We start from the raw sequence: 17,085 nt of genomic DNA on the forward strand, positions 1-17,085 counted from the left end.
GGTTGAAATTACTTCCCCTTCTCTGCCATGTGATCCTGATTGTGCTCTGGTTACTGAGGAAAAAAGGGAAAAAGCCAAAATTCTTCAAAAGACCTGACTTAGTTCTAGCAAGCTTCCAGTCTGACTCAATCCAAGGTGCTGCACTAAGAAACCTGATGGACAACTCATTCTCTCATTCGTAGACAGGTTTGATTTGAAGATGTACATGGTTTATGGCAAGCATGAAGCTGACTCACTCAGATAACTGGCAATATCACCAAATTTGCAAAATTTGCTTTTAAAATATTGACTAGTAATTCTCAGTGTTCATGGTGGATTACCTTGAAAGAACCTGGTTTGCAGAAAGTATTGAAAACATGCTTCAAGAAAATGAAACTCCATAAACATTCCCTCTTGCATATTCAGCAACTGTGGTCTTCAGATTCACTCATGACCTCTGAAAATCTCGGTCCAGTTCACCTTTAAGCAGCAGTTCAAACTGAGGTCAGTAAACACAAGGAACTGAGAGGTGATGACCAGTGTGAAATAAGGTTGACCTCATCGCACTGCCTAGCAGGCGGTTGGCTGTCTCACAGAAAACGCATCCCACACTTGGTTTGGGTAGAAAAGCCAAGGACACAACTGTTGTGGAGACTCTGTGTGTCTCTCAGTGCTCAGCTTCCCACAGAGAGTGGTGGAGGTCTGATGCTGGTGCAAATCCTTGTCTCGCTGCCATACAAGTTACTGTTCACGTGGATGTGGAGCTGCAGAACAAGCAGAAGAAGAAAGTTACTTTAAAATGATCATTCATTGTTTGTTATCATTCTTATCCTTTTCAGAATCAGCTGTGGCCTCCCAGGCCAAATATTTCCTCTGAACAGACATGTTCTGGTCTTTTGTTGTTGCTTTTGTGTGAGAGGAGCATGCTTTTACTGCTTCCTGACTTTTATGAAATCAAAGAGAGGTCCCAAACAAATTTGGAGACACCATCCACCCAAGAGGACAGGTACTGATTTTCAGAGACACTGGCAAGGCTGGGAGCTATGTGCCATGGCACCCTGAGAGTCCAGTTTGAGAGGTTTAAGGGCTCTGGCTGCTTGGGTCAGGAGGACCAGTTGTTTCGCACAGGCCAATGATCCTGCTGCAGCAGCAGGTTTTGGCCTCTTTGAGAGGCAGTATCTTCTAGCTACGGATGAGCTCTCGCTGTCCTGCATAACCTCTGCTCTGGCACTGATAACCACAGGATAGCAGAGCACCATTGAAAGGTTGTTGACCCCCATCTAGTCCGTCCCTTTGCCCTGAAGGCAGTGTCAGCAACACAACCATTCACAGATTAATAGACTTAAATGCACAGCAGCACTATCGTGCCTTACAACAGTGTGCTTGCTGCTGATTTTATTTATTTATGTACTTATTTCAGGCAAAGATTATTTAAAACCCTACAAAATAGTAGGACCTCCATGGTGCATCGTTGTGGGTTGGCTCTCTGCATAAGGGTGAAAGCCCCTAAGCAGAGAGGGGAGAGTGAATGCTGCTTTGCTTGAATGTGCTCATAGCCAGAGGTTTCTGACCCCTTCCTCCCCAACAGCAGGAAACCGTGACAGCTCTGAGCCTTCAAGTTACATACTGTGTATTTCCTATTTGTATTCAGTATTTTAAAAGTTTCTTTAAACAAGCACTAACATGTTGGGCTTTGAAGCCAGAGCTGGGGGAGGTTGCTGTTGCTTACAGTGGCATCAGAGAAGGTGATGTATTTGCTTAAGGCCTAGATGCAGAGAAATACTTACACTTGTACATAAATCTGGAACCATAAAGGTTTTCCAAAATTAGGGTCTTGGAACATTATGTACAGGATTAAGAGATATCTTTCATTATGAGGGAACAACATTACTGTGCATTGTCAGTGTTAGAACAGTGGATCTCCATCCTTGTTTAAAGCTTCCAGGCACAATAATAATAATAATAATAATAATAATAATAATAATAATAATAATAATAATAATAATGGACAGGATGCATCTGCTAGTGCCTTTTAGTTCTCCTTCCTTCAAAGCAGACAAAAAGAAAAGTAAAACTGAATGAATTATTGAAGTGAACATGACTGCAGTGAACCAGATATTTTTGAGTTGTGACTGAATTTTTTGGGATGCATCTAATAACTCATGATGGAAACAGAAACATATATAGATTATTCTAGAATTATTTTTCATAAAAGAGCTGATGTCTTTCTCAAAGATGGACTCCACCTATAGCTCAATCCTTGTTTTTGTTGTTTGCATGTTTGTTGGGAGGGTTTTTTGAAAACAGCTTCACAGGCAGTAACTATGGATTTTCCAAGCTTATTCTCATTAGGACCCATATTTTGAATGGAAAAGTTTGTAAGGTGGTTATTTGACAGGCAGTTTTTTAACCAGCTACAGATCCATTTGAATCTATAAATAAACCCTCATAACCTATTCCTATACGGAAAAAACCTGAAATGAAGACAAAGCTTTTCCTTCAGAATCTGCTTAGATTTTCAGATTTCATTTATGGCAAGGGTTTCCAAAGATTAACTTTTCTCTTTCAAACTGCATTAATAGCATTAGGCCTCAATTAATCAGATTCAAAATTTGGAAACAAAGAAAGTATTTTGTCTGTATAATCACTGAGAGGCCATATACCAGGATCTTTTCTTACCAGCCTTTTTAATGATTATTTCAGTCCAGAATTTTTTTATTTTTTTAAAAGAACCACTGAAATCTAGGCTTTGAATTTTGTAAATGAGCCTGCTGCCCAACGCACTTCTCAGCAAGATAAGGGCAGAATGGCATTTGCAGAAATGCTTAGCTATCTCTCTAACAATCCTGCTTGGTTGTGGGCCCCTTGGTAACAGCTTGGCAAATCTGCAAAAGGAATGCGACTATATAGTTTGTGTGTGGATTGTTGAGTCATTATAGCCTCCAAATTGCACAGCAGATCATTAATCATAGGCCAAGATAGGCAATCACTGCAGAAACCTGATGAAAAGGCTCCAGAATAATGCCTGCTAAATCATGTTTAACATGCAGACCTTGCCTGTGCAGATATGGAAAGGGGGAGGTAAGAAAAAAATCATTCCCCTTTTAGGAAAGAAAACTTCTACTTATCTTTGATTTGCATTCAGCCCTCCCTCAATAGTCCTTAAGCCTGTTATTTAATTCATTTTGGTGCCAGGTCCCATCACAAAGCGAAAACCCTAACCAGGACCTATGCAGTCTATGACCTCCAAACCCCCTGTCTTTTCTTGTCAGTTCTATGTCATTTGTGCAGTTGAACTCCACCAATTTGAAATGCTGACCTCTTCCATAGACAACCTTATTCTCCTTGAGTGAAAGAAAGGGCCAAGGCCTACAAACCACTCAAGCGAGAGATGGCAAGAAAAGAGAAAAGTGGTTGACTCGTAAATCAATTTCCACAGCCCACCCAAAACCCACACGGACAATAACGACGGTGTTTTTTAAAAGTTGTGTTGTTGTGGTTTTCTTAATTGAGCTCGTTCTCTTTATAGAAAGTTTCGTGCAAAGTAAAATTGTTTGTTCAGGGTGGAAAATTAGAGTAGATGCTGCTCACAGCGCACTTCAAATCAGGGTATATTTATATCAGACCTCCGTTCCCACCTGTCATCCCTGCAGAAAAGGAGCACAGCCTCACAAACAGGTCTTTGTCCGTGCTGGAAGAGGTAGCAAGATCTAAAGAAAGAGAAACTTTTGGGGTGTAAACGCGCACTCAAACCATGCAGTGGGAAGCATGCAGGAAGAGCAATGGTACCTGGCTTTGTGCTGCTCAGCCTGCCCACATGGACATTGATGCGGCGCTCTGTTTCTGGGCCCCCACAACCCTACATCTATGCCTGTGGCCTGTACCAAGCCCCTGGTGTGCCTTAAGTGAGTAAAGGAACACACACTGATATGGGCTGCGCCAAGCCAAGCACATGCGCTGTGCCTTAGAGACATGCAAGCAAGCATCTGGGCGCACAAACCACTTAGAAACCTGCCACCGCACAGTGAGGTAAATTTTTAAAGACCCATATTTCACTCCTTGGGGGTCTAATTCTGTCTGTGTTGCTTTCTTGGGAAGGTTTTCTACTCCTTAGGTGGTCTTGCTGGATTCAATGATTGTGTCTTTGAAGAGCAGCTGCAAAAATTGCCTGGAGCAAATCATGCCCCAGGCCCCCATCCCTACTAGCAACCTTCCATTTTTCAGAAACATGGATCTGGACGTGCTGTTTCCCACTGGACAGTCACATCTCTGGGTTTAAGGCTGGGACATCCTTAGACAGCTTTACCCATGTTCCCAATGGGAAAGAGCACCCCTTCTCTGCCAGGCTGGTGTGTCTCAGTCCTGTTCTCCCAGGCAGATAATTCTCTGGAACACAGGATGACTAAGTTAGTCTATCAGCAGAGGCACATCCAACTCTTAGGTTGCACTCAAAAAATGATTCTTTCAAAATTTCATATTTACTCCACTTAATTTTAAATGCACCCTAGTGCCGCTTACAACTTAATTTAAAAAGTCCATGGCAGAAAAAAATCTCTTGGAGGAATTAAATGTGATAGCCCTGCCTTTGGCTCTGTGCGTCCTTGAACCATACATCACTGAAGGTGGTATCACCAAGAGATAACTTTTTCTTATATTTTTTCTTCAGTTTCTGGCATTGGCCCTGTCTGGACTACTCAGACCCTCCCTCTATCTTCTCTTTCTTCAAACAAATAATGGTACTTTGTGATCTAAAAATCATTGACACCTTACAAGCAAAATACATCATAATGTATTGTTATGGAGGTAGAAAAGTTGCTCCACCAGATGAGAAGTACAAACAACGGCAGACTAACTCCTCCAAAGAACCTGGCCTATTGCATTGGATTTTCTCTAAACAGCAATGACAATGGGATACAATCAATGAGAGGGTTCCTCATCTGGGAGAGCAGATGCTCCGAAGGAATCTGCCTGTGGAGCCTGCTCAGCTGATGTGCCCCCATTGGGTCTGTGCCTGCTTATCGTGGGGCTTACCAGCTCCAAGCCCTTGGGCAGAAGGGAGATTTGGAGCTGTTTATACCACTTGACCCTCCATCCATATGACCTTCCATCATCTGGGGCCAGCTGATGCTAAGCAGTAAATTAAATTCAGTGGCATGCTGTCTCACTTCTCAATGGCGTGTTAGCGTGAGAGCCGGAGTCCATAGAGCAGGGCTCATTACACACTGCTGCAGCAGCTGGAGCTAAGGGGAGTGTCAAGCTCATTACCTTTTATAATATGCCCACCGATGGAGCTAGGTGTGCTGTAGATGGATTTATCAGAGGCCAGCACTTTTGTCTGGGGGTGAAGCACTCTGTTAATTTGACAGGCCAAGACTTCACATTATGCAAAAGGAAGAATTCAACAGGAAACAGATGCATGTGGCTAGAAATAATCAATATTTTCACAACCTGCACCTCTGAGTGCAGCAGCATCTGTAGCAGTTGAAAGGACATATCTTCTCCTTCCTCATCTCTTTTCCTCAGCAAACCAAGGCTTATGGCGAGCAGTTTGCAAAGTTTCACTCCAGTTCAATGAAAACCTTATATGTTACCTAAGTCTTCAGCAATTGTTTTCTTGGCTTGCTTAGTCAGGTCTGTGTATGTCATTGTCTAGTCCACTAAACCAGGGATCATTTTGCTCCTGAATGTCTGAAGTAATGCAACAAAACCTGTGTTTGACTATGTTCATTAGTATTCTAGCACACGCTTCCATACAAAGCTAACCTTGCAACACCATTTTGTTTGGAGTGCAGTGCAACATATTTCAATAATCTATGTGCATTCACCTAACTCACCATACTGCAGAAAACAATGCCACTTGCCTTTAAGGGAGAGAGAGTGGCAAAACTAGAGAAGAAAACTGACTGTGTCCAAATCCCCTGGGTAGATAATGCATACCTCGAATCTGTCCATTAATATCTAGATTTGTTGAGATAAAGAACGTCAGAGGTGCAATGATTATGAAGTCAGAAGGGAGTCCCTTGCTGGTCTCTGTCCACACAGTACAGCAGTGGACAGCTGAACTGGCAAATGCAAGAATAATCCACTTGCCACTGCAGACTGTCTTCCCGGGAGCTTTGTTGTTCAAGATCCTGAAGGATAAGAGGTTGTTTCCGAACTTCAGAGCTCATTAGCACTTATTGGTAAAGGCCACTGGGTCATTGATGGTGTTCAATGTCTCTGCTAGAGGATAAGGAATAGTTTGCAGAGCTAGGAGAAGGTGAACTTCAGGGAATGCACTGACATTATAAACCTTGTCTTTTCTGTACCCATTGATTCATGTTTCACACATGCCTGTTAAAAGAAAGTGGTTGTATGGTAGGTGGGAACCTTACACAGGCCCATCACTGAGGCAGCCAGTTTTAATTTCCTGTCTTCTTAGTCAGGAAGATGGCAAGGATATGTGTGCATTGTCTCAATTGCAGCAGTAGCAGCTAGCAGACATGCATTTAACAGTGGTCTTAATAAGGCAAATGCTCCTGGTCGTGTCTCAGAGAAGTAGTTGTGCAGCCCTTGCTTCTTTTCATGCTGTGGTGGCATCTGGCACAGCTAGATCCTTGTTTGGGTTATTTAATTGCTTCTTTGCCTGCCTTATGCAAACTACATTTGTAGCTGGGTCTGACGTGGGCTTTTGGGCACTCGGACCCATGACTGCAGTGCATTTAGTAAGCACTCTGCTCTGTCCTGTAGGCAGTATTTCACATTGTCACCCAGTGACTTTATTCAATTCGCTGGTCCCCAACGTCATTGTCACTCTGAATCATTTACCAATACAATTTTCACAAACAAAATTAGTCATTGCAATGTAGGTGTATGGAAGCTGTCCCACTCTGGAAGGATTCATTAAAATTCCCATAATAGTCTCCTTGTCAGGACTCTTGCCTGCTGTCTGGGAAGTATTTCAACAAGTCTGTCCTACTGTTGTGTTAATTAAACATTGTTCTATTTATAAATGCTCCATTGGTCAGTAGCAGTTCCCCACACAGAGAGCGCGAAGGAGCAGTGGTAACTAAAAGTGATGTGCCAAGAAGACAGGATTTGGCCATGCTGAGAAGCCAAGTGACAACCCAGGCTGAGCAGAGTGCCCTCGTGGACCTGTCATTGTCCCCGTCACCTGCCCCTGCAGCCACGGTGGTCTTCCAACAAGCAACTTTGAAGCAGGGGAGGAAAGGAGGTTTGCTCCCTGCTTCTGCCAGCAGCTTTTTATTTCTGGTTGTCCCTACATCATAATCCCTTTACGGTGATTGCTGCAGCGTGTTGTAGAAGGCACAAATGTGTCTGGGTGCAGAACAAGTGCAGGTAGGTGAATGGAGGATGCAGCCATCAGCGAGTACCCAGGATGGGCAGGCGCAGCCTCCAAAGCAGTGCCTGGCTGTGAGATGCGGGGAGGCTGCGCAGCCCGGGGGAGGCCTACTCCTCCTGTGCCTGCCTCACAATGCCACCAGCCTCCTCTACATGCCTCTCACACAAGCACATCTCTCTTCTGACATATGCATGGACACAAGGAGAGGGAGCTGTGGGGAGCCCCAGGGTGCTTGCTGCTGCGGGATCATCTCCTGGGGCTGCCAAGTTTTGGGGGTGTCTATCCAGAACTGCCGTTTCTGTTTGCTCCTGTTTTGCTCATCAGTAATCCTGCACTGTCCTGACATCCTGCCTAGCAGCACGTGGCATGGCTTCTTGGTAGGGAGCCTCTGTCTCCTTGATGACTACTGTGACTTTCTGCCATAGCATCCCGTGATAACTGCAGGTCCACGATGTCCCCCTTTCTGCACAGGTGGGGGGAGTTGCCAGCACTTTTACCAACTTCTACAGACTCACTGACCTCAGAGGCAGGAGAAGTTTACCACCATCCCCACCAGCAGGAGCCTAAGATGCAGAACCCAAATCTTTGGTGAAGCCAAGGGGAATTTAGAATTCTGGTGGGAAGTATTTGCAACAACATGCTTCTGGAAATCACATCTACGCTTTCTTCTTGATTTTATGACTCCTTCCAGCCCACATTTGTTCTCAATATACTATGTTGATGTGGGATATGAGAGTGCCTGGATGAAGACATATGCATATAGATACTTTGTCTTGAAGCTGGTTCAAGGTGTAACTCTTGAACTGCTGCAGGCCTAGATACAAGAAGCAATGAAGTATAAAAAGGAGGCCAATGTTTTGGAGGAGAAGAAAGCGAAAATTTGACAGCAGAAAGTCTAAAGTGTTGCCATGTTCATCCATGGACATAAATCTGTCTAAAACCTTACTGGGGTGCTCAATTCCAGCTTCAAATCATTGAACATGCAAAATCTGTGAGGACTGTATGAAACATTGGGGAACATCTGAACAGCAGCACCGTCAGAGATGTGAGAGAGAAGCTGAGCCTTTTTTTTTTGGCAGTACCTCAAGTTTGACAGCATATGAAACCTTCCGAGGTCAAGGCTCATCCACAGCTGAGCAAACCAACCTGTTGTGCATTACAGCAGTCTAAAATGCAGTTTGCTATGAAAGTTAAAGCAGGATGAAGCAAAGTGTGTCCAACTGCCTGCTCTTCAGCTTCTTGGGTCAGCAGCTCCAAATGCAGCTTGTGTAGCATGGAGGAATACACACAGACACCATGAAGAGCACCCTTCATCTGGAAGGCTCAGGTGGCTATTAACCAGTGACCCTTTGCTTGTAGACCCACTGTCTGACATTATCCCATATATTGCCTGAAAGCTATTGTTGTCCCATAGCAACACTTGGGACTGTGGGAGATGTGGGATAGACTGCATGTTTTGTGTTGGCTGGTTGTACCATTGTTCACTGGTGCACCCTCAGACATGCAACAGTGAAGACCTCCAGTGCAGTGAGATATTTAATTAGAAGAGAGAGGAAGGGAAGGGAAGGGAAGGGAAGGGAAGGGAAGGGAAGGGAAGGGAAGGGAAGGGAAGGGAAGGGAAGGGAAGGGAAGGGAAGGGAAGGGAAGGGAAGGGAAGGGAAGGGAAGGGAAGGGAAGGGAAGGGAAGGGAAGGGAAGGGAAGGGAAGGGAAGGGAAGGGAAGGGAAGGGAAGGGAAGGGAAGGGAAGGGAAGGGAAGGGAAGGGAAGGGAAGGGAAGGGAAGGGAAGGGAAGGGAAGGGAAGGGAAGGGAAGGGAAGGGAAGGGAAGGGAAGGGAAGGGAAGGGAAGGGAAGGGAAGGGAAGGGAAGAGGAGGACTGAGTTGGAAGGGACCCATAAGGATCATCAAGTTGTTTAAATGTTACTGACACTTAAGCAGGCTGTCTAGCCTCCTGTCTTGCTCAGGGAAACCCTCCATCACACTCCAGTAGGTCTTTGGCAAAGCAGAGTGGGGAAATTCGCCATGCTATCGCCTGTGCTGTGTTTGCCGTGGATATGACGCAGGACTTTGCCCTCCTGCGCTGTCAGTCAGGCACCTTTCAGGAGCACCGCGTTCACTTCTCCAAGTGCACATGTGAATTGTTGTTTACTCAATAACAAACCAAACAAATTCCCTTCCCTATTCAAAGCAAACCGCAATGATAAAAGCGGGCTGATTTCCAGCATTATTAGCACCAATTAATGTCTTCCCTTCACTTGACTGTCTATATTTCACATACAGGTGGCTTTGGTTTTTTTTTTTTTCCATTTAGAAATGTCATCACCACTTAATTAGCAATGTGCTGTTACCTGAAAGTAAAAGCAAGACCACCTTAGGCCATATGGCAGGGTTTTAATCTGCACTGTCACAGTATAATCCTGTTGAGATGACTTCCCTTTTCAGTCAAAACTGCATTTCACACTTTACTAATATGGTGCATTTCCTTTCCTGTTCCAGAGTAGTATAGCCCTGCCAGTGCAGCAAAGTGCAAATTAAAATAGCTCAGGGCTTTGACCAGCAGCAGGAGGGGAGAGCAAGCAAGAGATTGGTGTGGCTGGAGGGGAGGAGGGCCCCATCCTAAAAGTGGAACATGAGCTCTTTCTGTGATCTGCTCTCTGTGATCTGTGAAATTGGACCAGATGAGCTTGGACTTCAGTTCAGAAGACAATCCCCAGCACTACTGCAAAGGCCTGGACTACCCCCCCGGGGCTGACTATAGGGGTCTTTGTGATTTTTACCTTTCCTTCCCCACTTCTACCAAGTGCTTATAAAGACAGAAAGCGAGAAAGCAGCTTATTGCTGCAATGTAGGAGGAGCAGCAGCAAACTTGGGCAACTGGACTGCTGCAGTTGTTTACAGGATCTAAGACAGGATTGAAGCACACAGCCAGATGGATCACATTTTCAAAGCAATTTTGCTCCCCTGCAGTGTGCAGGTAACAAATAGGACAACATGCAGACATTTGCTCCCATGTTTTAGCAGAAATGAAGCTGTTCTGGGAAAAAAAGACGTGACTGTCCCTTTCTGGGGTGGTAGGTGAAGAGTACAAATAGGATTGAATCCTGCTCACAGAGGGGTGAAGGGAAACATGGATAGTCTGACCTCAGAAAAATAAACCAGACTAGACTATTAATAGGCAGTGGATCTTCCAACAGCACTTTGCACACGAGCAGAGTTTGGAGCAGGCACCCCCTCTTTCTTGCCAGCTTTCTCACCTTCCCCCAGTGCTGCATATCCCCAGGCACCTGTGAGGAGCTACTCATGGTCCCTGTTTAGCACTTGTGCATCTCAGGCTAACATAATTGATCCAGGACCAAATCACAGCCAGCAATGAATGTAGATAGCTTTGGTCCAAGATCAATGCCTTGTCACAAAACCAAAGCTGTTCTCCCTTAGTTACCTTTCCCTGTATTTTTAGCCAACCTCTCTCCTTGCACAGTAAGTACCAGGAGGGCAGGCAGAGGGAGAAAAGGAACCTCATGAAACTTCTCCCTGCTCCTACTGGTTGCTTGTGTTTGCCCAGGACAAAAGTTCCAGAGCTAATGAAAGTGCCAGTGCTCAGCAGGGCTCTTCCTTATGTCCTTCTGGAGACACATCTGGCTCCAAAGCCCCAGGAAATACCTGTCTTCTCTGAAGGGGGACAGCAAGCACCATAGTGCCTGGATGCACTGTGCTGCCTCATGGTGAGGGTGCTGCATGGGATGGAGGACTAGGGCTCTTGTTCCGGAGGCCAGAGCTCCTTCCCTGTAGGATGTATAGGAATCACGCACGCAGCTCTCTAACCAAGAGCAGAGTCTGACATCTATCTCTCTTTCATGTTGTCTGAGCTCTTGCTGTGTCCCTTCAGTGGTGTAAACCCTAGAACTCCTCAGATGTTGTTTGGAGATACTGCTTTTCTTCAGTCACTTCTAATTTTACTGTAATTTTATTTTTTCAACCCACTTATGAATAGCACAACACACACAGCAGTATTCTCCCCTGCTCTTCCCTCCCCAGCAAAAGGCTATAGAAGCTGTACATTGATGATCTGGTCCTTATCAGATATTAACATACACGTGCATTCGCAATGGACAAGGTAAAAAGGGAGAAGGGGAAAGGGGTGGGGGTGGGGACGGGATGGTCTGAGATTTTGCTTATAGTAAGAAAAGAAGCAGAGCTCTCTTGTAACTGAGATGCTTGAGAAAAGCCCATGAGTTGTCCAGGAAAGTCAAAGCTGAGATGTTCATTTGCAGACAGTGCAAGAAGGTTTTAAATAGTTTGGTGTCCTTGTCACGAGGTATTTCACTAAGGAAAAGGGTTTCAGCATGTGAGTAGTGCATCTGGATAGTTGAAGTTATATATTTGAAATAAATTTTTAATTTTTAATGTTTATTTCTTAAAAAATCTGATGAGTAAGGTAGCTCTGGTTCAGTACATCAACACAGCTCTTCTGACACAAGAATCTTCAGCCCAGCTGGGGATCAGCCCCACTGGACATCTTTATGACCACAGGCATGGAAAATTAGGAGTGGGACTTTGGAGGGAGCAGAAAGTAAATGGCGATAACAGCTCTGCCGTTAGGTTAATGGGCACCTCGAGTGTGCTTTGCAGAACCGAGCAGGAAAAGGTTGAAGATGTAGAAACCGGCGTTAGTGAGCATGATGGTCCTGACCGAAAATACAATTCAGGAGCATGAAACAGATGGATGAGTATCAGGAGAGAGAACATCCAGCTGCAGGTCCCTTTCCCTTCTTTTTCCAGCTTTCGGATGAACTGCAAAGCTGAGGGGGACTGTCAAGAGCCTGGGCCTGTCCATTTTTCTCTCTACTTCTCTGTCCCTAAACCTCCCCCTCCCTCTCCCCTCCCGCAGCTCGGGAGGGTGGAGGTGCGATTCGCTATGCCAGTTTTTTATTTCCAGCACGCTTGACAGGCTGGGCGAGGAAGGCGTTAATGTTTTCTGACAGGCCCCCTCTAATTGTTGGAGCTTTTCTTCTCTGCCTTTTCTGTGAAATTCTGACTTAGGCGAGCAGCATAACAAAATGCTCTGGCATTGAAATGTGCGCTTGCACTACACTGGGCTCGGAGAAACAGCATTATTCATGAAGATTTTCAGCTGTTTTTGTCTTTTAACTAACCTTTGAGTTTGATCAGAGGCTAGCCGGGCTCCCTTTCTCAAAAGGCGGTCTTGGCAACCCGACAATGGAGCCAAACTGTTTTCCCTGTTAAAGAGATAACTATGCCGTTGAGTTGGTACATGGGGAAATTAATCTTCAGGCGCATACAGATGATAGCTTTACCTCGGTCTGCAATCGCCTGCGCGGGATTATTAATAGGACAGGGGTAAGGAGCAGGAAAAATGCAGTCTGGGGCAGGGAATTTAAAAAAAAAAAATAAAGAAAAAAAACCCCAACCCCAAACCCATCATCCCTTTTGATTGCATAAAGCCTGCGATTGATTCCTCACCACTTGCCTTTTGCAGCAGGAATTAGCCCTGCATTGTGCGGCCTGACACGCTAAAAGCGAGCTCGCTTGGGAGCAAGAAGTTGCTGTGAGCTGGGACGGACTGGGGTGGCGGCCGGGGGCGCGGAGGGGGGCAAAGTGTGTTGCGGGGGGGATGCGTGTGTGTGTGTGTTCTCCCCGCTCCCCTTTCCAGGAGACGGGGCGGGGGGAGACACCGAAGCCCCCCTACACTTCAAGGCGAGCTAATCCCTGAATGCACTGAGTAATACGCGCTGCATTATGGAGCTGCGCGCAGCGGCGAGCCAGGGCGTCCCCCTGGCCCCGGCCGCGCCCGCTCGCCTTGGGCAGGTGCCCGCTCTCCTCGCGTGCTGCCTGCTCACCCCCACCCCCAGCACCCCCTGTCCCCCCCCGCCCCGTCCGCACCACGGCCGGAGACGGGAGACGCGGAGCGCGGGCGCGGAGCGGGGCGAGCGGCAGCTGCGGCGGGCGTACGCCGCCCCCGAGCCCGGCGGGCCCCCGCCGCGCCGCCGCCACCGGGATAAAGGCTGAGGCGTGACACGCGCGGGGGCAGCGCTGCCCGCTGCCTGCCCGGCCCCCGCAGCCCCCCCTTTGTGCCCGCACACAAAAGGCAGGACCTGCGCCGCGGGGAGGGCGGGGGGAGGAAAGAAGGGAAAAGGGGCTGGGGTTGGGGGGGGTGGGTTGTAGAAAAAGAAGAGGGAACAAACAAACAAACAAAATGGAAAACAAATTTTAAAAACAAAAAGGAAAACGAAGGGTGAAAGTTTCTAAAGGGGAGGAAGCGCTCAAGGCTCCCCAAAGGCCCGTGCTTGCGTAGCTGGGTGCGGATCGGCGCCCCGCTGCGAGGGAACGGTGAGAAAGCAGTGCTGGGGCTTCCCGGGGTGCCCGCGCCCCTTTCCGGGTGCATGCCCGAGGGTGCCTCCCCCTCCTCTCTGAGCGCGGAGGAGAAGGGGGCGCGGAAGCTCCGCGGAGCCGGCGCTGGTCCCACGCGCGGCCGAAAGTTTGGGCAGAGGAGGGGCCTGTGGGAAGTGGGCAGCGGTGGGAGCAGGGATGGGGACCGTGAGGAAAGTCCACGCCGCGGGAAGAGTCCCCTTCCGCCGCGGACCTCGCGGGCTGCTGCGCACTTCGCGGAGGGGGGAAGCGCTGCCCACCTCCTCCGCGGCCCAACGCGGCCGCGCTGGGAGTCTCGCCGTCACTGCCCGAGGGTCTCGATTTGGGAGCGGGGGCGGGGGGACACGGCCGGGACACACACACACACACACACACACGGCACGACGACTTCGGGTGAGGCACTTGTTAACGGGACACTTTTCCAGCATTACGACAAATAAATACACAGGTAAATAAATTAATAAACCCGTGGCCCAGCAACCTCCATCTGCACCCCCTCCACACGCACATCCCAGGCCTGAGTAGCTCTAAAACTTCTCCTGCGCCCAAAGAAGTCCCTGATTTATGGAGTTTACTAATGCTAACTGAATACTGTCTGTCAGGCAGCGCTGAAAGGCTCTCCGCGCTAATACAAGAAAAGGCTTTGTGTTGCTAAGCGATTAGAGCAGATGTAATGAGATTTACCCCAATCCTGCTTTGCCCTTTCCCTATCTTCAGTAAAATTGTGTGTGTGTGTTTTCTTTCTTTCTTTCTTTCTTTTCGGGAGGGGGCTTGAGGGGAAAAGGGAGGGAGGAGGTGGCGAATTTCTGAGCCTGCCTTATACATTGTAGCGAACAACAGCGTAACTTTGCCTTTAGTTTAATGAGTCTGGATATTTACTATTCAGAAGTGAGCAAAAAAGAACACCTGTCTACACAAGGAAGAGAAATTTCGCCTTTGTAACAGAATGAAACATTATCCTAATGTTATATTCATAGCTATAAATTACTCGCTACACTTTCTTTGCATACCTTATCTGCGCACTTGCAAAAGTGGGTAAATAAAAAAGGAGATGCTGTAAAGGGAGAGCGGATGGAGCCATATAACGGTTATTATTTTCATAACTAAACATTAGTTCCACGAGCGGTTAAAACAATGGGTGTTTGTGCTGAAGTAATGAGGGATTTCGTGACCCCAGCGTGGCCCGTCCCCGTCCCCACCCCCCCCTCCCCGTCTCCCCCCGATTAAATCACGTATTGATCATTTCAGGGCGCGGGGGGAGGAGGAGAAGGTGCAGAGATGTGGATACTTTTAAAGCAAGGCAGAAAGGGCTACACATTGATATGCGCGCATATATATGTCCATGTATGCGTGTGCGCGTGTGCGTATATAAATATATATATATATATACACACACGTATAGTTCCACAAACATACACACAGAGAGAAAATTCCGGGGTACTCCACCAAAGTTTTTCCCTCCTCTTTTTTAAAAACAGCGCATCCCTCGCAACTCGACGGCACGTTTGTAGCGGAGCGGGCTAGATCTTTTTAACTCCGTACGACACACACTGGCTCTCCCCGGTCTTTGTTGGGTTTTTCTTTTTTTTTGTTTTTCTTTTTTTTTTTTTTTTTTTTTGTAAGATGCATTTTGCGCTTTGCTTTCCGCTTGGCTTGGTGCACGCAAACTGAATTTGCAAGTAATGCGGGAGCCAGGCGAAAAGGAGAAAGCGGATTCTGGTCACGTCCTTGCTAACTGACAACAAGCAGGCTAGCCAAAAAAAAAAAAAAAAAAAAGCGGGGAAGGAGGGGGGAAGAGTCCAATTTCTTTTTTGAGTCTTGGTAATTGGGTACTTTTGCAGGCAGATCACGCTATTTGGATTTGGGTAGAATAACAAGCTTAGAAAGACCAGTGTCTTTAAGCTGCCACCCATTTCTACTACTATACTTATTTATTTATTTAATTTCATCCCCCCCCCCGCCCTGGCTTCCTCTGGCTTCCCGTCTTCTCCCGAGTGTTTTATTTATCCAGCCACTATCTTCGCAGAGCCAACACAGTTAGCCCGTTTTTTCGGTGGCGGCGGTTCTGCCTTCCCCCCTTGTAGATATTTTTTTCCTACCCCGTTGGGTCAGAGCCGCGGAGGACGGGGTCACACTGCCGAAATGCGGGATGGAGCGCCCTCTTTTTTAGGACTCGGGCTTTGGGGGGCGGGAGGCCGGGGGCGGGAATTCTTTAATGTGCAGTGATTTCAGGAAGGACAATGCAATCATTAATCATCCCCTCGCCTTTTGATTTGGATACACATTTGCAACACAGAAGGGCAAGAAAACAATGGTGATACCGCCAGATGTTTGCATATTTATATAGAGATAGATAAAGATATATATGTTACATCCATCAGATACAAACACTCCATATGCAACTTAGCTCCGGCATAACATCATTTAACAGTTTGTCCTTACATTCATCGTTGTCAATGGCAGAAAGAAAAAAAAATCGCATGCGGTAGGCAGCCGATAATTTTAATTTTAAAAAGTTTTATTACGAAACTAGTTTGTATAAAACAGGGTTACACAGGACCTTTGTAAGTTTATAATAAAACAGTAAGAAAAGGCAGTGGCATGAGGGGGGTGTGTATTTGTTTGCTTGTGTATTTTTTTTCCTCAAAAGGCAGCATATAAAAACAAATGGCTACCATTTTGCGTTTGGACAATAGCTGCATAAACTTTGTTCACTTTGAACATTGTTTAATAACATTATTAATACATTAACAAAGTTTCTATAAAGTAAGACACGTTGGTGCTAAAGTACATCTGGAGGAAATCCAAGTCCTTTACAAAACCACATACAAAAATGGCAGTTGTAAGGTAACGTCGACTACAAGTCTAAACATGAAGAGGTAATAAGCATTACATATTAAAAAAGTATCAAGATATACACATTTTAAACCATTTGTACAAAACCTCTATAAATCTCTCTCTCTCTTATGTACAAAAATAGCTTAATATATCCCCAAACGGGTTAGGATAGATACAAATAGATTTTCTTATAATAAAAAATTAACAAAAAAAAAAAAACCAAAAAAGATTGGAAGCATTCTATGATGGAAACGAGAGGAAAAGCTCGGAGCAAGGGCATGGAGAGGCACGGGGAGAAGCGGAGACGGCGGTCCAGGGGCTTCTTTGAGTACAGCATAACTTAATTTCAACACCTCCACAAACGTCGGGGAACTAACTTTGTCCATGGAGTGATGAACGCCGGTCTCCGAAGGGCCGCGGCGGCGGCGGGGCCGGGATGCGGAGAAGGAGTGTGTGTTTGGGGCGGTTGCCTTTCTGTTGGGGAGGAGAAAGAGCTCCTCCGCCCGGCCGGGGCCGCCGCGGCTCCCCCGCGAGACATCCG

This window comes from Gallinula chloropus (genome assembly GCF_964237585.1).
Source record: "Gallinula chloropus genome assembly, chromosome: 1".
NCBI classification, from domain to species: Eukaryota; Metazoa; Chordata; class Aves; order Gruiformes; family Rallidae; genus Gallinula; species Gallinula chloropus.